The sequence below is a fragment of the Tursiops truncatus genome, chromosome 11 (assembly GCF_011762595.2).
Source record: "Tursiops truncatus isolate mTurTru1 chromosome 11, mTurTru1.mat.Y, whole genome shotgun sequence".
In the NCBI taxonomy this organism is placed as follows: domain Eukaryota; kingdom Metazoa; phylum Chordata; class Mammalia; order Artiodactyla; family Delphinidae; genus Tursiops; species Tursiops truncatus.
In genome coordinates this window covers 53,097,587-53,122,917 of record NC_047044.1, presented here as the reverse complement: position 1 = coordinate 53,122,917, position 25,331 = coordinate 53,097,587, and the positions used below count along the sequence as shown (strand labels likewise).

The window sequence follows — 25,331 nt, the reverse complement described above, 5'->3', positions numbered from 1 at the left end:
AGTAGTTCAGATTGGACATCGCAGGCAAACTGCCTTTAGCAGTTGCTTTAAAATGCGTACAAGCATGACATTGAGATCGGTCAGTTTGTGGGCATACCCAAGTATATTTTATTTTTATTTATTTATTTTTGCTGTACGTGGGCCTCTCACTGTTGTGGCCTCTCCCGCTGCAGAGCACAGGCTCATGGGCCCAGCCGCTCCGCGGCACGTGGTATCTTCCCGGACCGGGGCACAAACCCGTGTCCCCAGCATCGGCAGGTGGACTCTCAACCACTGCGCCACCAGGGAAGCCCCCCAAGTATATTTTAATGAATTCCCTGATGGTCCAGTGGTTACACTCTGTATTTTCACGGCCAAGGGCCTGGGTTCTATCCCTGGTCAGGCAGGGAACTAAGATCCCACAAGCCAAGTGGCACAGCCAAAAAAGCCCAAATAAACCAAGTATATTTTATTTTCTTAATTTGCATATTACAAATTTTGTTTTGAAACATGTCAGGCAGGATGCCTTTTAATTTGAAAATTTGTTCAAGAAATTGTGTCCCATCACCAATACTATATAGAATAGAAATGAAAACCCAGTGTTACATAATCTTTAATTTGCATGAAATTCTTTGGCTGAGAGGATGTTATCAAAATTAGATTGTGCTGTTTTAAAGGAATAGAAAACGTACTTGTCCAAAAAGCATATGGATGTCCCTTGTGCGTAGTTTGGAGTCTGGACCTCAGCTCTCTGGCCTTCGTGAAGGGATCAAAGTCTCCACGCAGAGTCAGTTCCAAATCTGAACACACTCTTCAGTTCCTCCATTCCTTACTTTTGTTATGTGGTCTGGATTTTCAGGAGCGTGATGACTAACAGTATTGCCAGATTTAGCAGATAAAAATATAGGACGCCAGTTAAATTTGAAGTTCAAATAAACAATTTTTTGTGTGTGTATGGGACATACATATACTAAAAAACTATTCGTTTATCTGAAATTTGAATTTAACTAGACGCTCCGTATCTTAACTGGCAACCCCTGTTTACTTTTTCTTCACAATGATTTTTGTTAACTTCACAGAAAGTCTCAAAATGGGAGACAAAAAGTAACTTGCCTGGCCCCGAAGCAGATGGGGCTTACGGCAGTCGGCCTTTTCCCAAACTTGGCCTTTAAAAAAAAAAAAAAAGAAAAGAAACCACCCACAAGTCCCAGGAGCCTGCGCGTTAAAGTAAGCCGCGCAGCAGCTTTCCCGCCGGTTTTCTGCGTAATGTAGCACGGCGGCCACGCCGCGGGGTGGAGCGCATGTGGCGGTGTCCTTGCCGGATGCGAAAGGAGGTGCCAGAAACTTTAAACCCCGGCCAGAAGACAACGTGTCCACTTAGACGGCGGTAAGTGCCGCCATTTTCTTTGCGGGCAAAGACTGAGAGAAGTTAGGGGCTCCTCTTTGCCCCGTAAAGCGGATTGGGGGGAATGGCCCACGGCCTCAGCACTTTGGTGACGTGGAATCGGGGTCCCCCTCTTTGGGGGCTGATTTCTAGTGACACGTCGAAGTTTTGCCAAGTCGGGGAAAAGGGACGCCGCCTCGGTCCCGGATGTAAGATGGCGGCGCGGGGGGCGGCCTGGCGGGGCGGTCACGTGGTGGGAGTAGCGCGCGAGCCTCCTTAAGTGATCTCTATGGTTCGTCCGGACTCACTGGAGCAGCGGAGCGCGAGACGGGGCGTGTGTCCGCGCTCGCCGGCTGCTGCCGCTGCCACTGCCACCCATGCCGCCGCCCGGCCCGGTTTCAGTTTTACGGGGTTTTTGTTTGTTTTATTCTCGCCTCCTGCAGAGGTGCACGAGATTTCCCCGAAGGGTGCTGGGGAGCCGGTGGCCTGGGGACTTCTGGGCTGTGCCGTGGTTTCTGGTTGCGGCGCCGGAGTCGGTGTTGCCTCTGCGGGAAGCGCTCCGGCGTTCTCCCGGGCGGAGAGCCGGCCTCGCGCGGGTGTAGGGAGCGCGGCAACGGTGGGGGCCCAGCCGCCGCCCAGCCCCCACCGCAGGGAGGGGAGCGGGCGGCACAGCCCGGAGACGTGGCGGGAGCGCGACGGGCGAAGCGCGGGAGCGCTGCTTGCTGCCTCTCGGGGACCGTCCAGGTCCCGTAGGCGTCTGCTGTGCTTTTGCCGCCCATTTCATGCTTTCGAGTGGCCCGGGGGACGGCGTCCCCTCGGGGCGGCGGAGGGAGCGGGTGCCTCCGCTAGGACCCCTCCGCACCTTTTCTCTTTCCAGAGCTGTCGGTTCCGTAGAGGACGCCGGCCCGGCCTCCCCCGGGCGCCGGCGCCGCTGTGATGCCCGGAGCTCCCGGGGCACGCCTGGTGCGGCCGAGCGGCTCGGCGCTGGGCGGGGTCTTGCGGGCGCGGCGGGGAAGGGCAGGGGCGCCGGGCCGACGTCGGCGGCTGAGGATGGACGAAGGAGCGCCGGAGTCGCTTCGCTCGCCTCAGCGTGGTCCGGTGCCTCCCTGACACCATGGCCCTGGCTGAGGTAGTAGTTTGTGCTGTTGGTCGGGTTGTGACATTGCCCGCTGTGGAGATAACTGCGCAAGCTACTGCCTTGCTAGTGCTGGTGATGCTCAGCGCCGCGGAGGACAATGGCTGGGAATCCCCTTTGTTTTCCGGGGCGCGGGGGCAGCCCGCCGAGCCCCGGCAGGGCCGGCCACCACGGAAACCGTTAGTTGTACATTTTCCCGGAGGGAGGAAGGGACTGCGGGGAGAGGGGTGGACGGGGACTTTTGTAAAGCTGGGGAAGACCTAAGTCTTTGGATTCGGTGTTTGCTCGAAAAGGAAGGAATGCAATTGTGAGAGAGATTGACACATAACTTTTCCACCCTAAATAATTTTACCGCTTCTTTCGGTAGTTGATGCAAGATTTAGTTTGTACCTATTTTACTTCATTCTTTATCTGTGGGTCGGAGTGGTGTGAGGTATCTTGTGCAGAACTGGCATTAGGGGCGGAATAGTAGACCCATTAATTATAAAGTTTATGCCTTAACAGTTCAAATCTGTTTTTTTTTTTAATATGTTCTCTCGGTAAATCTAAGAGTTTTTAAAATGTGTAAACCCAAAGCAATTAAAAGTTTCTGTTTAAACTTTGCAACTCTTTGAATAAGAAGATTGAATTTATAGTTAAATGCACTATTGAGATTTTTTAATGTATGAGGCAAATAAATTCTCTTTACAGTGTGCTGTGCTTTTTTTTTTCTTTCTTTTTAGTTTAACTTTGGGGGCTCAAATTCTGCCGGTGTGGTGGGATTTTTTGGCTTTTGATTCTCATGTTGTAATCATTTATATCATTGCATTTCAGTGTGGGAGAAAAGGATCTAGGTAGGAGCTAGAAGTGTGGTTTCTGGATACTTTGAGTTTAAAATCTAAGATTGCCCATTTTGATTTGTGAGGGACCACTACGCCAAGCAGGAAGATCCAATTTTTATTAAAAAAATGTAGTTTGGAAAACTAATGAAATTACTCGGTATTTCAAATACCCTGAAGTCTGGGTGGAAAAGATGATTGTATTTCTAAAATTTTAATTTCACTGAGAGAAATTGGTGGTAAATTTTAGTACTTTTCTTAGAAAACTGATCCGGTTTTGATTTGTGCAGAATAATTAGCTTTGTGAGGTAATCACAAACATTCTGCGGTTTAATTTTTGATGCATAATTGAAAAAAACTAAGGCAATTCTTTACTAAGAAAAAGGCACATATAAGGAGAAAAAACTAAAGCCAACCGAATCCTTTTTGTCCCCTTCAGGAGGAGTTTGATGCTTTCATAATTCAAAAGTTATCTAATAAGTATGCCTTGGTTTGGTTTGGTTTAGCTTTGAGAGAGAACCTTGCTCAATCTGATCTCATCTGGATGGAGCTGCCTCATTGTGGGAAGGACAGTATAGAACCTTACGTTGAATCTTAAAATGCATAAAATATGTGAGCGTTGGCTCTTGGAGTTTGCTTTCTTGATATCAAAGAAAATTCAGGTCTTTATTAAAAGCCAATTCTTTTAAATGATGAAAATCTTTGGGTGCTATGTCAAATCTTGATTTATGGAGAAACTAATAAAATTCTAATTGTAGTATAATAATTTTCATTTTCCAAAATACTCCATTCAGCCAGCCATGCTAATTCTCATCCGACAGGTCATCTTTCCCACTACGCTTTTTAACATTTTATAGGGGATCAACAGTTGTTAATTTGTGCCCAAAAGTATTACAGATTCTGCCAGTAATTTATTGAACTTTAATGGATCAGCAGATAGGAAGCTGAAGTATACAGATAAAGTATTCACAGTTTATCTTCTGCTTTTAAAGTAAATTTCATCCAGAACTATATGTTGCCCACATAGTAGGAACATTTTGTTGTTGGATATAAAGGTACTTCTATATGTTATTCTTGTTTGCTAAATTACAGGAGAAAATACTGCCCTCAGCCAACTTGTTTTTAGTACCGTAGTTATATTTCTGCTCTAATCTCCAGTATTAAAAATTAGCCTTTCACTTTTGCATTTCACTTTTACATTTCTGTACACACCGATGAAAATTATCTACTGAACATTTTTACTGTTGACAGTTTCCTACAAGATGAATTTGCCTTATCAAAAGTGCAACTTTCCAATCTTGATGTTTTTGACATTTACTTGGCACAATTGACTTTTTTGTTGATCCGTTGTCAGGCATTTAAGTAATTTGTATTAGCAAAAAGCCACAGATGGGAAAGAATAAGGCAGTGTTTGGGTGTCCTCAATAAATACCAGATCAAAGGAAAGCTCAGTTATGGTAATAACATTTTAATAAATGTCATCCTCAGTTATTGGAAATGTAGATGTTAATTTTGTGTATGGGACACCTGGAGAAGATTCTTGGGAAGCAGTTTTGCTTCAGGCCCCAAAGTCAGAATTCCTGATTGTTAATCTTATATACTAAAGCTTTTGTTTATAAGCTGTTTAAACATAACAGTTGCCTTTTGGTAGGTGGGCCAGGGTGTACTCAAGACATTGTGTCTGTGGAGTGGCCCCAAAGAATTCTTGTCAGAGGAGCCTGACAGCAGAGAGATGCTCTTCAGTGTATGGGAACTAGGTGCCAGGAAGGCTGGGATTTCTTCATGGCTACCCATCCTTTCTCCCTCTCGTATGTCACATCTCACCTCCTCCATAGTGGGAGGGTGGGGGAGAACTGACAGGAGAGGTACTACTTCCCCCACTGAACACTCCTTCTATAATTTCTGCAACAAAAGGAAAATAGGACAGTTGCCTTCAAAAGTGAATTAGGCCAGATCGGTAATACCCAAGAGGACAATTATGGCCATTGTCGTAAAATCTAAAAAGTCATTGGTGCCACTGAAATCTAGACAATTCAGGCAAAAATATTAAGATCACTTGAATGATTGTCTAACACAATTCACTAAGTGTTTTTGTTAGGATATTGCTGTTAGGCACCATGGGGAAAGCAGAATAATTGTATGGCTACGTCACTGCCCCGAAGGTCAATGCATTTAGAAAAGGTAGAACATGAAGTGCCTAAGAATCAAAATGTGGGCAGGTGAGAAAAGCATTAGTGACCTAGGTTACCTTTGAGACCTGGCAGAAGAAAAAGTGGGTGAAAGAGCTGAGGGGAGGGAAGTACGGAACACTTACAATAGATCTTGTAATTTAGATGTCTTGATGTTTGTTGCCTCTAGTAGTCATCCTAAAAGTGGCATTGGAGTCTTGGAGATGAGCATTACAATTGTGGTTGATATTCAGTGATACTCTGGCTGTCTTACCTTTTAGCCTTGTATTATCTGCTGTAATACGTTGAGTTGTTTTCTGAATTTGTTTAAGAGAAATATTAGTTTTACATGGACTAGAGTATGCTTTTTTTATCTGAAGTTGAGAGTTATTTTTTGTTGTTGTTAGATTTTCATTTTGCAGTTATCTTTCTTTAAAAGCGCTGTTCTGTGCACATGTAATGGAATTGTGCCTACACAGACTTCTGGGCACTAAATTTGTGGATAGGATCCTTTTAAACTGCACCGTTGACGCCCAACAGTACAGATTTGGTTATGAACAAACAAACCCAAGATAGGAGCCTTGTGTTGATTTTACAGGGTAAGTTCCTAGCTCTTTCTTCTTATTCCACCTCAAACAACTCTTTTGAAAATATACCGTTCTGTTTGCCTTTAGCTGGGTTTCAAATATAATTGAGAGTGTTAGTTCCGTTATTATGTAATCGAGAGTGTTTTATCATGAAGGTCAAGGTTTCTCAGAAGGCCAAATAGTGTCAAATGTCACAGAAAAGTAAACTAGGAACTAAAAAGTGTCCACAGACACTGGCAGTTTAGATCATACATGTAGTTGTAGCGCTGTTTTCTGTTATAAATGAATAATCTCTAATTGCTCTCTGGTGGAGTAACAGACTACAATTATGTGTGTTTCATACTGCTTTGAACTTGAACAAAAATGTATTAAGATTCCTGGGACTTCCCTGGTGGTCCAGTGGTTAAGACACCGCGCTCCCAATGCAGGGGGCCCGGGTTTGATCCCTGGTCAGGGAACTAAGATCCCACATACCGCAGCTAAGCCCTCGTGGTGTAACTAGAGAAGTCCGCGTGCCTGTTCTTTTTTTTTAATTGAGATATAATTGACATATAATTTTATATTAGTTTGATGTGTACAACAGTGATTTGGTATATGTTTATATTGCAGAATGATCACCACAATAAGTCTAGTGAACATCCATCACCACACATAGTTACAATTTTTTTCTTGTGATGAGAACTTTTAAGATCTGTGCTCTTAGCAACTGTCAAATAATAACATACAGTATTGTTAACTTTAATCACAGTGCTGTACATTACATCTGCATGACTTAATTATTTTATAACTGGACGTCTGTACCTTTTGAGCACCTTCAACCTGTTTTGTCTACCCCCCACCCCTTGCCTCTGGCAACCACCAGAATAACTGAATTCAGTTATTTAATTTTATTTTTTAGATTCCACATATATGTAAGATCATATGGTATTTCTTTTTCTCTGTCTGACTTATTTCACTTAGCATAATGCCCTCAAGTTCCATCCATTTTGTCACAGATGGCAAGAGTTCATTCTTTTTTATGGCTGCATAATATTCCATTGTATTTATATATGCCACATTTTCTTTATCCATTCATCCATTGATGAAGACTTAGGTAGTTTCCATATCTTGGCTATTGTAAATAATGCTGCAGTGAACATGGGGGTTCCTATTATCTTTTTGAGTACATGTTCTCATTTCTTTCAGATAAATATCCAGAAGTGGAATTGCTGGAATTGGTAGCTCTATTTTTAATTTTTCTATACTGTTTTCCGTAGTGGCTGCATCTGTTTACATTCCCACGAACAGTGCACAATGATCTCATTTTCTCTACATCCTCGCCAACACTTACTTCTTATCTTTTTGATAATAACCACTCTAACAGGTGTGAGGTAGTATCTCATTACGGTTTTGATTTGCGTTTCCCTGATGATTAGTGATGCTGAGCACCTTTTCATGTCCTGTTGGCCATCTGTGTGTCTTCTTTGGAAAAATGTCTGTTTGGATCCTCTGCCCATTTTTTAATCAAATTGTTTGTTTTTGCTAATGAGCTACATGAATTCTTTATATATTTTGGATATTAACCCCTTTTCAGAAATATGAGCTGCAGATATTTTCTCCCATTCGATAGGTTGCCTTTTTGACTGTTCTTTAGGAATAACAAACATTTATGTCTTTTGAGGAGAGAAGTTACACAAGGGGAAAAGAAAATTGCACACACAAAACTTGAAGGAGGTGGTAGGGGAAGAAAGATTGCTTATTAATGAGGAGATAAGACTGTTGGTAGGTGGATAGAGGAAAAATGAGAGGGAATATGGAGATTCAGGATTGAATATACAATAGAAAAGGGATAATTGATTGGGCAAGATCCTGTGTTGTTACACTATCTACTCTGTTTTTGTGAGGAAACTCTATATGTTAAAAGCATCCTAGCAGTATGTTTGCTGTTTTATCTGTAGTAACATCTGAAAACATTTGAAAGTGCTTTAGAGTAGGGTCAACAAACATTTCCTGTAAAGGGCCAGATATTAAATATTCTAGGCTTTGTGGGTCATATATGGTCTTTATTGCATATGCTGCTGTTTCTCCTCCTTTGCTTTCTTCTTTTTCTGCCCCTCCTCTTCTTCTCTTTCTTCTTCCTCTTTAAAAGTGTAAAATCATTCTCAGCTCATGGGCAATACTAAAAACAGGCCATAGGCCAGATTTGGCCTGCAGGCCAGTTTGCTGACCCATGCTTTAGAACTTAGCTATCCTGATAGAACATTTGGTTCCACCCTTACCCCGCCCCCCTTTCTCTCATTAAGTGAGGAAAGAAATAGGTCTTTCTTGGAGAACAAAATGTTGGAATAATTTAATACATTTGAATGTATGTGACCCTGATCTGCTTTTGACCATCATCACTCAGATTCGTGACGATAGTCTGTGTTCCCTTCTCTTGACCCTAATGGCATTTATAGAACAGCTACCCTGAAGTTTCCATTCTGAAAGGACCCTGGGGAGATCACATAGACATAGGGAGAGAGATCTGAGGAAACCCAGCTGTGCCTGCCCCAGCTATTTTAAGTCTTCCCAAACTAGGCACCATGCAAGTCCCAGATGATTCCAGTACCAGCTACCATCTGCTGCAAGCTTAGGACACACCCTAAGCAAGAACCATGTAGGCAAGTTTAGTAAAGCCCCAGAACCATGAGAGAGAATAATAACACTGTGGTTGTCGTTGTAAGCCAAAGTTTTGGGGTAATTTGTTACATAGCAGTAGATAACCAGAAATGGTTTGGGGACCTGGAAATGGAGTATTACTATAACAAAACCTAAAACACATGACAGTGGCTTTGCAACTGAGCTGCCCACATATGTTGGAAGGGCCTTGAAGAGATTAGTAGCAGAAATCTGATGGATCTTGAGGTTGTCAGTAGGGCTTAAAGGAAAGTGAGGAAAAAATTATTAAAGTTGGAGGAAAAGCTCTTGTTAATAAAACTGCTGCTTAGGATAATGTAGAAATAGAAAATAATACTTAATGAACTGATGCATCAGCCCGAACAGTTTCCAAGCTAAAGTTTTAAAGTTTCAACTGGTTTCTTTTAGCTGATATCATGAAATACAGATAATGATGAGCTAGAGAAGAAATTATTCAGTTTTCAAGCAAAATTTTGAGGAAATATATAAAAGTCAGGACTTGCTGGGTTAGAAAAGAAAACCCTTTTCTGATGACCAGTCTTTTGCAGCAGAATATTCCCAAAGTAAAAAAAAGGCCTCAGGACAAAATCAAAGTCACAGCTCCGTCATGAAAAGTTCTCAGGGTAAAGATGAAACTAAGGATTAGACTGTGAAATCCTTTATTAAGACCCCAGAAAAATTAAGGTGATGCCTTACAGGGAGCCCCATGTAGACAAGATTTGTTGATGTGGCTTTTGTCTAATGAAGTAAACCCCAATGAGATCAATAAGATTCATAGGAAACTTACAAAGCTTTTAAGAAAATTATATTGTAGAAATACTATTAGCTTGAACTATAAGGAATAGAGACGGCTTCAAAATGAAAAGAAGTTTTAGACCCTAGAACTTCTACAGGCAGGAATATTTTATGGAGTAGGAAGGATAACTCAGAGGATGGAGCGAAGAGCTGAGGAGAATCATCGCAGGCAATAGAAGTGAACCTTACTTAATCAAGGAATTGGCAACATGTGCCCAGTTTGATTTGCTGTGGGTGAGAGACTGCCACATGCCTATGGTGTTTTCTCCCTTTTTGAATGGGGGTATTTATAGTGATTATCCTATGCCTGTCTACCCTACCATGTATATTGTGTATGTGGGGGACAGAAAATTTGTCTCTCTAGTTCACAGGTTTTTAGACCTAAGAGGACGGGTACTTTTCCTCTAGGAAAAGGTACTATTCTCATTGCTTTTCTACGCCACCCCCTTTTTTTGTAATTTTAAATCACATAATAAAACAACAGAAAATATATTTGAATGTAGCTTGAGTGACTGTAAGTAAGCACAAAAATTCTCTTTTGTCTTGAATCTCGTATTTTAATATATGCTAAGTACTGAACACAGGGCCTACCTGGTGTGTAATTATTTTTTTGTAAATGCTGATTTCCCTTATCATTCTCTTTCCTTGCGGTGGCATTATCTTTACCCATGGTGTCCAGTTCCCTCCTGCTGATTTTTTGTTCACCAGGGCTCTCTACTCCCCCAGCCCCTCCCACACCACCAGGCCTCTCCATATGCTCCAGACTTTCTCTGGCATTTTATTACTGTCATCCAAACTCTGAACTTGCCTACCTTATTTTTTTCAAAGACTTACAGAGTGACCAGATAATTAACATGAATAATACTAAAGTGTTAACACAAAAATTTTACTTGGATAATTGCAATAGCAACCTTCAGTGTTTACCCTGTGGAGTTACTAAAATTTCAAGCATTTTTGTAGGCTGCCTGAGTCTATTTTTGGTAAGGACCCTGAAGTTGATGCTCAAGTCATGCCATTCATGTTCTTTTCTAATAGACAGTGGCCATCCTTTAGGGATGGAATATAGTGTAGAACGCTGTGCTAAAATCTGTTCTGGCTCTTCTCCATGTTATGGACCATCTGTGAAGCTTGGAGTCTAGGTCAAATGTATCTTTTGTCTCCTCTTCCCCAGCATTTTGTAGAGGATTCTAATCTAATTAAAATTAATGTCAATAGCAGTGTTGAAGAAGAAAACCTAAAAGGAAGAGAATTTTTGAAAGAAGGGGTATGGGAAAAGAGGAGGGCAGTTGTACCTGAATTGTTTTGCCTTGAAAAATAAATGTGCTTGTGTAATTCTGTGAGTCAGTGAATATGTGTACATAAATACACATTTCTTTATTTAGCCAATATTAATGAGTATCACTGTGACTCCTCCAATATACTAGCTTCTATGGGGATAAGATAAATTAGAGAGACCACTTATTCTGCAGGACTGGTTCCAACAACAGTTGGGCAGTGTGCACTGTGTGGGGCCTGGGAGATGGTTTCTGCATAATATTAGAATGCATATGCACTCTCAGCTTTAAAAATGATGCTGAATTCTCAGGAAAACTGAACTCCATTAACAGTAACATCTTCTGTAAATCAAAAGCTTGCAAAGCCTTAATGAAAAGGAAGCCATCTAACCTTAAAAATGAATTTATTACTAAATGAATTTAATTCACAAAAGGAATTTTCCCTAATATTTAGGCTCTTGTTGATTTTGGTTTCGTTTGTTTTTATTAACATTTTTAGTTGTTTGGTTTGGTCAAATATTGAATTTGAGTTAAAAGATAGATCTTCTCTGAGGATGCAGTCTAATAATGAGGCCAAGTAAATAATGGAAAAATCAGTTTCCAAGTGTGGCAGGGCAGTGCTCTGTAGTCTTTGCATGGCAAATAGTATGTCTAACTTTTTCAGTGATCTGCAAAATTGAGCTACTCATTCCTACACAAATGAATGTGCTGATTTTGTCTCCCCCCACACCTTTTTTGCTCACTTTCTTCATTTCTTCCCTCTTCTTGTTTCCCTGACCTCTGGGGAGAAGGGATGTGGCACCAGAAACAAGAGGCACACTCACAGTTACATCCTGCTGACTCGTCATGGGGCTCTAGGCAAGTCACTAATCAGGAAATTGGGGGAGTCAGTGCTGGCTGGGGAGTTAGTAGGTTGAGGAGGTGAGGACAGACCCTGGTGACGTCAGGGCCTCGGCAGTGCAACTTCTATCGATGCATATTTCCATTGCCACCACTTAACCTTAGAGGCGTGGGTGATCCAGCAGTGAGTTATTCTGTGCAAGAGGGAGCGAGGGCTTTAGATCAGGTGGCCAGAGGGTTATTTCCTCTCTCTGCTGTTTAACAGCTGTGTGGCCTCAGGTGAATTTCTTAATCTCATTGATCCTCAGTTTCCTATTTGTAATACCTACAATGAAAGGTCGTTCTGAGGATCACAGATAATACACCTAAAGTGCCCAACAAAGTCCTGACACAAGGAGTGTTTATAAATGGTAGCTACTTGAAGTAGTCTAAAGTCTCTTTCACATGCTTAATACACTTATATAATTTCAATCTTAATCTCACAGACACACACACACACACACACACACTATTACCATTCTACGCTCCTGAAATTGTATATGAACCTTACCACTTAAAGAATGGCCTTTTGTCATCAGGGAAATGGTCCTATTGCCAGTTTAAAGGAATATTCAGGAAATGGCTCAGAAAAAGATAAAATGCAGAATGTATTATTTTCTTAAAAAATTATTCTTTGGTAATGTTAGCTCTTTATCCCCCCTGCTTAATTGTGATGTCTACCAACATTGTCGAAAACAGTAGCCAATCCAAGTCTTTTCTTGTTGATTGAAGTCTAGCCTGTCTGGGACTAGAGCACCCCTCTTAAGCTTGCTAGCAGTTGTGTCACATTGCTTGAGTCGACAAATAAATGGCCAGGAGTCATTCTGCATGATAGCCTTTCCATTCTATAGAAACTATGAAACTGATCCAAATAAATGGCTGGGTCTCCCAGGCCGGTGGATCTGTATGTTGCCCCTTTGTTACAGTGTCATATCCTCTTGACTGCCTTTCAGGGCAAAGAGCAACTGTGCAGCACAGGTAAGAGAGTGGAGCCAGGTGACATGCTGATGGGATGTTGCAGCCCCTGCAAGAGGGGCTCTGTCTTTGCGGAAGGGTGTAGTATTGCTATTGTGACAAGTGTCTTTTTAGTCAAAAGCAATAAATCTTCCCTTGTTTAAATGACAGATGGTTAGGATTGTTACTTCTGTTTCCAGCAAACCCATAAGAGGAAAAACAAACAACTGACGTTGAGTTCTTCTTGGTTTTCAAAGAGTACTAGGAAAAATTTGAAACAGTGTAGTTTCAGTAAGGTTATACAGTGTTTGAGGTCAACCCCACCCACTCCCACCGTGATGTCCACATCCTAAATCCCCAGAACCTATGAATATGTTAGGTTACACAGCAAAGAAGAATTATGATTGCAATGGAGTTAAGGTTGCTAATCAGCTGCCCTTATAATAGGGAGACTATCCCGGATTACCTGGTGAGCCCAATACAATCACAGTGTAGTAGAGACCCAGGTCGCCTCTAGAAGCTGGAAAAGGCAAAGAAGTGTAGTCTCTTCTAGAACCTTCAGAAAGTCCTGCCGACACCACGATTTTAGCCCAGTGAGACCCATTTCAGACTTCTGACCTCCAGAATTATATGATAGTAAATCTGTGTTGCTTTAAGTCATTAAGTTTGTGGTGATATTACAGCAGCAATAGAAAACTAATATAGCATTTAACTGTGAACAGCTAAGTATCTAAAGTTGATGAACCCAAGTTTCCTCCTCCTCTCTTTCCAAGTAAGGTGCCACAACCAGGGAAATGACAAAGCAAAAGCAAGGGAGAGGAAAGCCAGCAAAGGGCAGGCTGGCCGGCCGGCTGGCTGCTGCTTAGCGTGGTCTCTTCGCTTCCTATCTCAGTATTTAGCCTCTGCCCTGCCTTGGGCCAGGGGGGCTCTTCCCCACATTGCCTCCGGCCTCGTGTTGCCTCCACCTCTCTTTTCCCAGTGGTCTTCTCTCCAGGTCTCCTCTTCTACTCTGTGGGAGCTAGCAGAAGCCCAAGCTAGCAAGAGGAAAATGGACATTCCTACCAATTCCCTCCCTTCCCTTCCATACCCACATAGTCTCTGGGGAAGAATCTTGAATGAAAGCAAGCAAAGAACAAAAGGAAAAGAGATGCCTGAAAACAGGCTCGAAACAGTAATGGGAAGAGTGACAAACAGGAGATGCCACCTCATCTTGTTGACTTAGCTGTCACCATTTTCCATAGCAGAGTTATTCCAGTGTACTCTGTACCAGGGCTCAGTGTAACTATTATTCCTGTGCCCTCGGTAGTACAGTAGAACCTCCTCCATTTCTCTAAATAGTTAACTGCACACTTAGAGCTCCTGACATAGAGTTTAGGATGCAGAGTTAAGTATTTGTGTGTACTTCACCCCATTGCCATCTGTGATCTGTAAAAATCTGATACACCCTAGCTAGTCAAATATTCATTGATCCTCCACTGTGCATTTGGCGGTACACTAGATGTAGGAAGCGGTGCTGGGCCCAGCACCATCACTCGGAGGACCAAGTGGAGCCCCCTTTCTGGTGGAAAACGATTTCTCTGGGATTACGATCAGCAGTCCTGTTTCCTTGGAACAGCACATAAGCAACTTACTGCAGGTGTTGTCCTAAAGACACGAGCTTATCTAATGTAGACAAGAACAAAAAAATCAAAATTCCTCCCCGAAAGGTTACTCAGTGACTCCGTGTGCCTCTGAGAGTACAATAAGCTCTTTCTTTGGAATCTGGGAGGTGCTTCCGGGGCATGAGAAGGAACACTCTACACAGCTGCCTTTGATGTGATCTCCCAGGTGTGCCCAATAATGCCTTGGTGCTTTCCAACCACCTGTTGTCATTTTACACGTTTTATCAGATGACTTTATATATCGGGTAGGACCAGATCTTTAAAAGGGAAGATGTGACAACTTTAACGCCCGTCATGCTCTAGGCATACTCCCTATCAGGGCTGCATCTTCATTCACTAGAGATGGCGATTTACAGTGTCTAATTCTAATCACCTGTCTAGCTACAGTGCTCTAACTGGTCTCCTTGGCTTCTGTCTTTCCCTCCTCCAATCTTGCCCAGGAACTTTTGTTAGAGGGATCTTTAAAGAAAATAGAAAAAAAATTGAGCTACCCCTCTTCTCCCCTCCTGCTTCCTTATCTGAGTTAGATGTTCTCATAATACCCTACACTTTCCCCTTTGTTAGCAGTCATCACAGCGAACTGTAAGTGCCTGTTCACTCACGTGCATCTCCCACTAAACTCTGATCTGTGGCGGCTGGCCCGTGCCTGCCTTGTGTATGTTTGTATGTACACCACTCCACCCTGATGCCAGCAGGCGAACAATGCACGTGGGTGTGTTGAGTGAGTGAAAGCCACTTTGCTACCTAAGAACTTACAGTGATTTCCCCCGTTGTTTATCAGATCTGACCCAGACACTTCATTTCGGTTTTCAGCTCCTTTGATTTTTCTTGTGTACAAGCTCTCAGATCTCCTCCTGGCCCCCATCTGGTTCTTGCATCTTCATGCACTAAGTTGTCTGCTCTGCCTGCCCATCTGTGGTAGCTTGTCTCCAGAGATGGCTGCCATCAGTTTCTTTGTGCACATGCCACTCCCCCACTGAGAGACAGTCCTCTGCCCCCTTGAACCTGGGCTGGACTGTGACTAATTTCACCAATAGACTGTAGCAGAAGTGACACTCTGCCAGTGCTGGGCTACTCTTTAAGAGAGGACAGGCGGTTTCCTATCTCTTGGAGCCCTGAACTGCCGTTAATAAGTCCAGGCAGACAAGCCACGTGGAGGAGGCTGAGCCATCAGCATGGGAGTGAAGAAGCCACGTTAGACAACCAGCCCAGCTGAGCCTTGAGGCAAGTCCAGTCCCAGCTACTCTCTGACGTAACTACTCGAAAGATCCCAGGCAGGACCACCTAGTTGAGTACAGTCAGCCTACAGAACCATGAGATAACGAGAGTAGTTATTGTTGGGTTTTTTTAAAGATTTTTTGATCTGGACCATTTTTAAAGTCTTTATTGAATTTGTTACAATATTGCTTCTGTTTTATGTTTTGGTTTTTTGGCCCCGAGGCATGTGGGATCTTAGCTCCCCAACCAGGGATCGAACCCGCACCCCCTGCATTGGAAGGCGAAGTCTTAACCACTGGACCACCAGGGAAGTACCTCGATAGTAGTTCTAAGCTACTAAATTTCGAGGTGATCTGCTCTACAGCAATAAATACCCTAAACAGCGTCCTCCAAGGTCTCGAACTAGATTTTCAGTAAAGTTTGCCTTTCAAGTCTAGTTGACCTTGGTCCCTCCCTTCTCTCTCATAGAACTTCTCAGTACCACACGTTTTGTCATCCCACTGTACATATCATTAGTTTCCATTTCCTGTGTGCTATTCTGGACTCCATGACCAAACTCCATGATCTCTGAAGATACCAAACAATGAGTCCTAGTTCTGGACAAAATGTAATAAATAAGCTGTTGAATTAGAAGCATTCGTGGTCATTTCACCTCTCTGCCAGCTATTTTAGCTGTGACTCTTCGTGGTATCTCTTGGAGCATTCTTTCAAGCCATGGTTGTGAAAGTATGTGTGACCGCAGGCAGCCCTTAGGATCCTTCCACCTGCAGACAGTATGAAAGAGCAGTGGTTCTCCAAGTCTGGTCCCAGATCAACAGCATCAGCATCTCCTGGGAACCTGTTAGAAATGCAGATTCTCAGGTCTACCCCAGACCTATAAAATTTGAAGTTCTGGGGGTGGGGCCCAGCATTCTGTGTCTTAACAAGCCTTCCAGATAATTGTGATGTATGCTGAAGTACGAGAATCACTCTTGTAGTGGAAAGCGTCCTGGGTTTAAGGTCAGAAGGTCTAGGAATCCTTTGTTAAACATTTATTAAATGTGCATCTGCTTATGCGAGGTGTTGCCTTAGGGGCGGGGGATACTAAGAGGGCTGTAGGTTTGTCTCTGCCCTTGTGTCTTGAGGGAGGATGGTGGTGGCTGCACTATTTACATATGTATAAATGAGACATAACCCAAATTATCTGTACAAAGCCTGCACACTGAATGAGACAGTCCTAGATTTTTACCTTTGCTTTTCTATTTAGGGATCAGATACCATTATCGTGAACTTAAATAAACTTTAGGAACCCTTTTATCAGGAAATGTTTTATTAAAGATTACTCAATTAGTAGCCTATGAAGTAGTATTCACGCTCACCATAGGACAGAAAATCCAGATAACTAAAAAGAAGAAAATTAAAATAATTCATAATCCTATCACCCAGAGCTAATACCATTTCAGTGTATTTTCTTCGCAACTTTTTAATGCCTGGGTCTTTTTGTCCTTTTTCTATATCTGCCTTATGCTCTTAGTAACTTATTGTGACCATTCTAAGTCACTCGTTTCCTGAAGCTTCAACATCTTTTGGTGAAATGGATATAGTATAGTCATGATGGTGTCTGCCCTGGGAGTGCACCTGGCTATTCAAGGCATGGGTTTAGCTAAGTAGTAGTGGAGACAATTACTGGTTCCCCTTTTCACTCCTGTCCATGTCCATCTTTCCCTTTGTTTATTCTCTTTTCTAATCGACCCCATAGATGCCTCCCTGCCTCTTCTCTCCACCTGTCCTACTTTTCCTCCTCTCACTTAAGCTTTGTTTTTCCACCCGTGGCTGGCGTGACCTTCTACCCCTTCTCCCCTTGATTCCTCTTTATCCTTCCGGACCCAGTGCCATGACCAACTCATGTGGGAGAGATTCGCTTCCTTGCAGACGCTTAAACGCGTTCTCTGATTTTCCACAGCTCTCTTCATACCTCTCTCATTGTACTCTCTCACGTGAGCGTTACACACTTAAGGTCTGCGGCCCGAGACCAGAGGCTTATTCTTCTCCACATCCCCTAAGAAAAGTGAAGGGGCTTCTGTAAAGTTTGCAAAATGAATAAATAAAACCCCAAGGCCTGTCAGTCACCCAGGACTGCTGTTCACAAGTGCAAGACCCATTGGCAAGCCCCTGGGCTATACAGGCTCCTGACCTTGATACACAGGCACTGTGATTCCTTCAAGGAAGCCTCTGAAAAAGCTCAAGTCCAAATCACAGGGAAGCCTCTGAAAAAGCTCAAATCCAAATCACAGGGAAGTATTGAAACAATACTGCCAAAAAGGGAAGGAGCTACTTTCAGGTAAGATAGGAAATGGGCTGCATATGAGAATAGAGGACTTGGGAATGCTGTTTGTGATGGCCCAGGACCCACAACTAAGGCAATGTGTATTCTCTGAGACAAGATTAGTACCACTACATCTTTATAGAGAAAACTAGAGCTGATACAAGACACAGCCTGTGAGGTGGACTGAAGTAAGACAAAGGAGGTGCTTTCCTTTTTTCTTTAACTGAGGGCAGCAGTCAGTTCCGCAGTCATAACTCCGATCTTTGACAACGAGCAGGTCAGAGGGAGGAGGAGGCTGGGAGGCCGAGGAAGAAAGAGAAGCGTCTACCGAGTGGCCTGGGAGGGAGCTTCCCGGCGAACAAAAGACGGCAAACGAACGGAGCTGATTTTTGTTGTGATGACAGATGAGTTTCCTGCAGTGTCCAGAGAGCAGCCCAGTGGGGAAAGGCGGAGGGGCAGAGCCAGACCTTTGTGTGGATGGAGGGAACGCCGCTGCTTCGCTGCCAGCCTGTCTGTCCTTAGAGACCAGAGTTCAGTTGGAAAGCTGGAGAGACAGCACTTAGTATTTGTCTCTGGGTCACATGTCAAATTAGTGGAGAAGGATTATTTTAAGCTAAAAACAGTTAATACTCAGAGTTCAGAGTTTAGTTCTCTTTTGTGGTTTTGGTTTGCTTGCAGTCATTACAGCTAGATGTGCTTAAAGAAACATACATGGTTTTCCATTATGGTCTTGAGAAAGTTAGGAGACACCTGACTGCTAATCTTTATTAGGGGGTGAAATTTCTAGCATCTTATAAACGTTTAGTTTCACAAAGAGGTGAGATGCAGCTTGAACTTGTACTCACAGGATCCTCATCAGGCACTAAACAGGATTGTTCTTTGCCTCCTTTCCTTTATGCTCCATGATCCACCCGTGGCCGGCATGACCTTCACCCTCTATCCTGGACCAACTGCTACTCATCCTTTATGACCCAGTGCAGTGGTCAACACGGAAAACCTTCCCTGACCCTTCTAGACTCTTCTTTTTTTGCGGTACACGGGCCTCTCACTGTTGTGGCCTCTCCTGTTGCGGAGCACAGGCTCCGGACGCGCAGGCTCAGCGGCCATGGCTCACGGGCCCAGCCGCTCCGCAGCATGTGGGATTTTCCCGGACTGGGGCACGAACCCGTGTCCCCTGCATCGGCAGGTGGACTCTCAACCACTGCGCCACCAGGGAAGCCCCCCCTTCTAGACTCTTAATCTCTGATTCTCCACAGCACTCCTTCATACCTCTGCTAACTGGACTTATTTCATGTGTTACACATTTGGGGAGCTGGACGCAGGACCTGTGTGTCGCGTGCATATTCTATGGCCTGTGGCCCAAACAAGTCCCCGCTCCTAACCTCCAAATCCATTTCTGTTGTTCTGGAAGGTAACCCTTACCTTCTGCTCTACTTGGCTCATGTCATAGGACTAAACGGGCCACCTTCATTTCTACTCAAGCAGCACTTGATGAGATTCCTCAGTGATGACAGGCAGCTCTCATCCCCCACTGGGCCAATTCTACCTGGCAGGATTGCACTTGCCCACCTTGATAGGTGGCAGGACAATTACTGGGCGCCTTCTCGATCTGCTTCAAAGCTTCCTGTAACCTGGCAGGGAATGAAATGCACAGCCTTCCAGCTCAATGACATTTAAGGCAACCACTCATCGGTTCAGGCAGCAAAAGAAATTGGTACTCAGCTGCTTGCAGTCTATTTTTCTGGTTAGAGCTATAAATGAAAGAAGTGATTGTGCCGCTGCACGTGTGACACCAACCTGCCCCCTCCCCAAGCAGTCACGTTCTCTTGCTCTCACTCTGGCTTTGCTCTGGTTCCCCTGAGGAACAGGGTGTTCAGGATTGTTTTTGGGGGTTGCCTAGTGCTGTGTGTCTACATTTGAGTCCTACACGCACAAATAAATACAGTAAATGAATACGTGTACATTTAAATTGCATATTCGCCCCTACTGAATTTGTAATTCATTCATATGGAAATAGCTTCCACTAAATATTGTAACTCCCCCAATATTCTTATTTAGTCCCTTTTATTCAAGGGGCTAAGTTGCATCACTCAAGGGTGACATTTAAACGACAGTTACTACAGTGACACAGAGTAATGACCTTGAAAGTGTGGTACGCTGGTGTGCTTATCCAGTAATTTATATATACCATAAACACTAGTTGTGATGTCTGAAGAGAACGCAAAAGGCAAGAAATCTTTTTTCCCACACAAATGGTTGTGAAATATAACATTTTTAGAAGGATGTTCTGGATACGTTTTTGCCCCATGATTCCCCCAAATTCCTTCCCTTCTAAGCAGTAAGTGTTGCATCCCCCTGCCCCTCACTCAAACATTAAAAATAAACAAAAAAATCCTCTTCCTGCTCTCCCTTCTACCCCCAAGGCCTATACAGACACAAAGTGGGGGGGGGGGGGGAGAAGGAATTTGTCAAATCAAAAGATCCTTACCCTCTCTCAAACTAAATCTGCTTTAATCAGTATGCTAGCACATTCTGTCAAACTCCCCGAATTTTTAAGCAATACATTATTCCTTCAGTTTGTGCCAAAGCTAAACCTTTGCCAGGCCCCAACTGGCTCTGTGTAGAGGCTGCTGCCAAGTTGACTTCCTTGTCTCAGTCAAGAGGCTGCTGCCCCGCTCTGCTCGAAATTAATAAGGCCAATCAGAAATGCACAAAGCCTGCCCGGCCAATCATTCATTTCCAGGCGTTTGCCATCTCCTCTGCGGTCAGATAAATCACGTTAGAGCTATTACACCAATGACCATAAATTAGGGGGCCTGGCGGTCCGTCCCTCCCAAGGACACAGCAGGCTAGGATGATTCCAGTGCGGGGGAGGGGAGGGGGCCCGCCGGGCGGCGCGTTATCTGTGGTTGCAGAATCCGGGCCCGGCGCGCGGCCTCCCGGAGGACTGGCGTCTGGGCTGCGCCCAGCTGTGGCCCTGGCGCTGCTCAGAGATGGCCCGATCCCCCAGGTGCGGGGACTCCATCTGCGCGGCTCCGCCAGACTATTTACAGCCGAGGTTCGGCCGGTGATTGCTGGCATGGAAAACTCATTTCTCAGCCCGGTTTTTATTTACACTATTATTAAGGAGCCTTCACTCACGTCTGAATGGCAGAGAGTGGCTGCGGCGGGAGTTGGCCTTGGGCCAGGCAGCCAGTCTCGGGACGGGTGAGCCCCCTGGGCCGCCCTCGCCGGCGACCTTCCGCCCAGAGCGCGCGGTGGGCCCGGGGACAAAGGTGCCAGAAGCTGGGGCACAAGAACCTCAGCGGCTCACCACCCTGGAAAAGTTCAGTGGTTTTGTGGCTGGATTTCCCCCTTGCCCTGTTAGCTGGTTCCCCGCCGAGCTCTTTGCAAACGTGGAACGTGAGAAAATAGGAGAGTGCTGTGCTTTAACCCCCATCCAAAACCCTAGGTCAATATTTCGTCCTCCCCCAGGTCCTTCTGCACCCGCCCAAGCCCTCCCTGCCAGGTGTAGCCCACGCATCCAGCGGGGATGGACTCGCAGTAACAACCCCCAGGAGGGAAACTTCTTGGCTGTTCTTTCCGTTGGCACCGCCTAAAACCCGAGCAGACCGGCGCGTGTGCTTGTGCGCCTTCAAGTCCTGAAAACCTGCCAGCAGCCTCGGCACATCTGGGGCTCCTTACCATGCATATTCATGCCCGAGAGCAGTAAAACCCAGGTCAGCTGCTTGGAGACAATGAACTGTGTTCTTAAAGGCTGACCAAGCCCGAGAATTCAATAAAATGACGACAGGGCAAGCCCCTCTCTGTGTCCTGTGCAAAGCGTCATAAAACTTGAGGCAATTTTTTCCCCCTAAAAGGGACAGAGGAAACAGGCAGCAGTGTTGCTAGGGGTCAGTTTCTACGGTTTTCCCCTTGGCTCTAGAAATCATGATTTCTACTCCCTTTCCTAGTGCCCTCAAGCTCCGGAAGAGTGGGTAGTGTGTTCATATTCCTTTCTTCTGCATACGATCCCTCTTGGTTTAACATGTTCCCCTTCCCTTCCTCTAATCCTCTTCCCATCTGAGGGCATCACTCTTAACCCCTTTCTTCCCAGAAAAGAGTGGATCCTCTTCTGCCCTCCTGTCGCTTTCCTCAGAAACTCCCCTTTCCATTTGCCTGGTAGCTCAGGGGCACAGTCACTCTCCTGGGCTAGGGTGGCACTGGGAAGAGGACATCAGACCATGCCACCCCACAGCCTCCCGCAGGCCTGCAGTCCAGTGAGGGGCACCGTTACGGGCTGAATTGTGTCTCCCCAAAAAAATCACTTGTCAATCCAAGCCCACACTACCTCAGAATGTGACTGTATTTGGAGATAGAGCCTTTAAAGAGGTAATTAAGGTAAAATGAGGTCACGCGGGTGGGGCCTAGTCCGATGGAGGAAATATGGACAAAGAGACGCCAGGGATGCATGCACACAGGCAAAAGACTACGTGAGGACAGCAAAAAAGGCCAAGCCAAGGAGAGAGGCCTCAGGAGAAACCAAACCTGCCAACACCTTGACCGTGGACCTCTGGCTTCCAGAATTGTGAGAAAATAATTTCTTTTGTTTAAGCCACCCAATCTGTGGTGTTTTGTTATGGCAGCCGTAGCAAACTAACAAACAGAGGCACTAAGGAAGCCTGCCTGCAACATTCCTGTGGCTCTCCCTCCTCCTCCAGGACTTGAAAACTCTCTCCCTCAGGATGGCGTTGGCCTGGCACGACTTTCTTTTTGTTATGTTCCAGGTGATCTTCTTTTTTGATAAGAAACTAACCAGCGAAATTTCTCTGTTGGTGGAGCTTTATTTGTGCCCCTACTGTTTAATTTTCAGTTTTGTCCTGTGTAGGTTTTACAGATAAAATACAGGACGTCCATTTAAATTTGAATTTCAGAGGAACAGCAAATAATTATACAAGTATGTCCAAAATAGTGCATGGGACATACTTATATTTTAAAAAATTCTTTGTTTATCTGAAATTTAGATTTAACTACATGTCTTATACTGTTTATTTGTGAAATCTGCCAACGCTAGTTCTGGTGTGTGTGTCCTTAATATCTTTACATAGTGGTTCTCACATTAGAATCAACTGGAGAACATTTCAAAAATACTAATGGCTGGGTCCCTCCCTGGGGGGATTCAGATTTAATTGGTTTGAGGACTTTTATTTAAGCTCCCAGGTGATTTTAGTGTGCAGGCAGGGACTAAAATCCCTGCAGAAAGAGATACGTATTAACTAACTAATTAAATGTTCATGGCTACTGCATTGTTGGATTTAGGTTCCCTTAAGCTTAAATTCTTTGGGTTTTGTTCTATTAAAAATGTCATCTTATCACTCTTATTGCTAAGCCCAGAGGCAAAGGTCAAAGTGGATCATCGAAAAATGCCCTGTTAGTATGTGAAATGGTTTTCTTATTTCAGGTCAACTGAGCCCATAAAGAGAGATGTCAAGAGCTGTAATACTGATACCACTGCAGCAAATGACTCTCCATCCCGACACTTCAGGTTTTGTAATAAATAGTGCAGCTGGGCACCCTGGTAAAAGATTTACCTTCTACATTACTTTTATTACAGGTCAGTGCTCAAGAATGTAGGATGTTTGAAGCACACTTCTAGGTCAAGAGGAATTTGAACATAATTTTGTTCAGTTCTTCCAGACCCTGGGTATCTCCTCTTCTTCAGCTATTAATTGGCAAGCATGGAGAGCTGATGCTTACCTGCTGCTCACTTGTTACTGAAAAATTTATAGAAAGTTCAGGTATTGTGCCTAATAGCCCCGGGGTAGCACACTGTTTATTCTGCTTGGGTAAGGACCTTATATTTGACTCTGGTACTCAATTTCATCCTGAAAATAAGTCTTGCCAACGTAAACCTTCATCATAAGTGCTAAGGAGATGCTGGCATAGAGCTTCAGCTGAGTAAGAGTCAAACTAGAGTGAGAGGGAAATAAAATGCCTGTGGCAGAAATACATTTTATAGAAGATGATATTGGTGGGTCAGATGATACTGCTTAATTGGTACAAAGTTCAGGAATGGAGACTCATGTGACAGGGCTTTGTTAAAAATGTTGTCTAAATAAGTATGTACATGATGGAGGTTTTGTAACCACTGCTTATTCTCTTATGAGATGTTCCAGAAAACTGTTGTAGGGAGAGGCAGTTGAGTGTAAAATAGAGCCTTGGATTTGAAATCCTGGCTTTGGTGCTGCTTGGCTCTGGGTCCTTGGGCAACTACTTAACCTACCTGAACCTTTATTTCCTCATCTGGAGAAGTGCTTCTGGAATGGTAGAATAATGACCTCTAAAAATCCACTACTCCATATAAGCAAAGAGAATACTGGCAAAAGTTGCCCAAAATCACCTTTTTCAGAACTCTAGAAACTAAGCAAAGGATCGCAACAATCCAAGGAGTGTTTATTCAAGAACAGCTGAATCTTGATAGGAATAAGGCAGCATTTTAACTGGACCAGTTTCCTTATGCTCTCTCCACTTCTGTGGTAGCCTTGAACAACAACAGCCTTGCAACTATACTATCTATCTCTGAGATCCAGCAGACTAGCAGATTTGGGTTTGCAGATTAGGGGTAGATAGGGTTTGTAGCTCCCCCAAAAGCCCCAGCCCCAGAGAACTGTCACTCTTTGAATCTCACTCTCTGGAAAGGCCCCATTCTCAGGGCTTGTCTTAACTTGACCAGCTCTGTGTGAACAACTCTATCCCCAAGGTGTTAGTTGAAAAGAATCAGCAAAAATTGTTTAACATCATAGCTATCTAAGGCAGTCATACCAATTGAGGTTAACAAGAAGCTGACCAAAAAAACCTGAAAAAGGAAAAAACCGGTGAAGACGTCCATAGAGAGCTTTGAAAAGCTACAGCGTATTACTGAAGACCTAAAAGTCCTTGCACATGTGCAGGGCAGTGTGCATGCCCAGGAAAGACCTGCCTGACCTTAAAGCTCTGCAAAAGCAGGAAGTGAAGGCCAAGGTAGAGTTGTGAATTGCTTTCCACAGCACTGAAGGTGTGCTCCAAATTTGATGAAAAACATTAATCTACATATCCAAGAGGCTCAGTGAACTCCAAGTAAGATAAGCTCAAAGAGATCACACCTAGACACATCACAGTCAATCTCCTGAAAGCATCGAGAAAAAAGTAACTCATCACATGCAAGGGATCTTCAATAAGATTAATGTCCCAAATTAAACCATGGAGGCTAGAAGGTGGTGGGATGATATATTTAAAGTGCTGAAAGGTCAAAAAACCAAACAAGACAACAAACCTGTCAGATAAGAATTTGATATCTAGCAAAATTATCCTTCAGAAAATGAAGGAGAAATTAAGACATTCCCAGATCAACAACTGAATTTGTCCCAAGCAGACATGTTTTACAAGAAATACTAAAAAGAATCCTCCAGGCTGAAATGAAAGGATACTAGATAGTAACTGGAATCCATAGGAAGAAATAAAGAATATATATGGGAATTATAAAAGACTGTATAAATGTACT

General features: G+C 43.9%; 2 long non-coding RNA genes across 2 annotated transcripts in view; both read left to right on the top strand.

Annotated features, from left to right (window-relative positions):
• Nucleotides 1-517: 517 nt before the first annotated feature.
• The window catches only part of LOC109547149 (uncharacterized), a 69,914-nt gene continuing 45,100 nt past the window's right edge, over nt 518-25,331 (top strand). Inside the window, exon 1 of the long non-coding RNA XR_012324308.1 lies at nt 518-1,366. This is a non-coding gene — a long non-coding RNA (uncharacterized lncRNA). The remainder of the gene's footprint in view (nt 1,367-25,331) is intronic.
• The window catches only part of LOC141275852 (uncharacterized), a 33,034-nt gene continuing 9,075 nt past the window's right edge, over nt 1,373-25,331 (top strand). Inside the window, exon 1 of the long non-coding RNA XR_012324309.1 lies at nt 1,373-23,405. This is a non-coding gene — a long non-coding RNA (uncharacterized lncRNA). The remainder of the gene's footprint in view (nt 23,406-25,331) is intronic.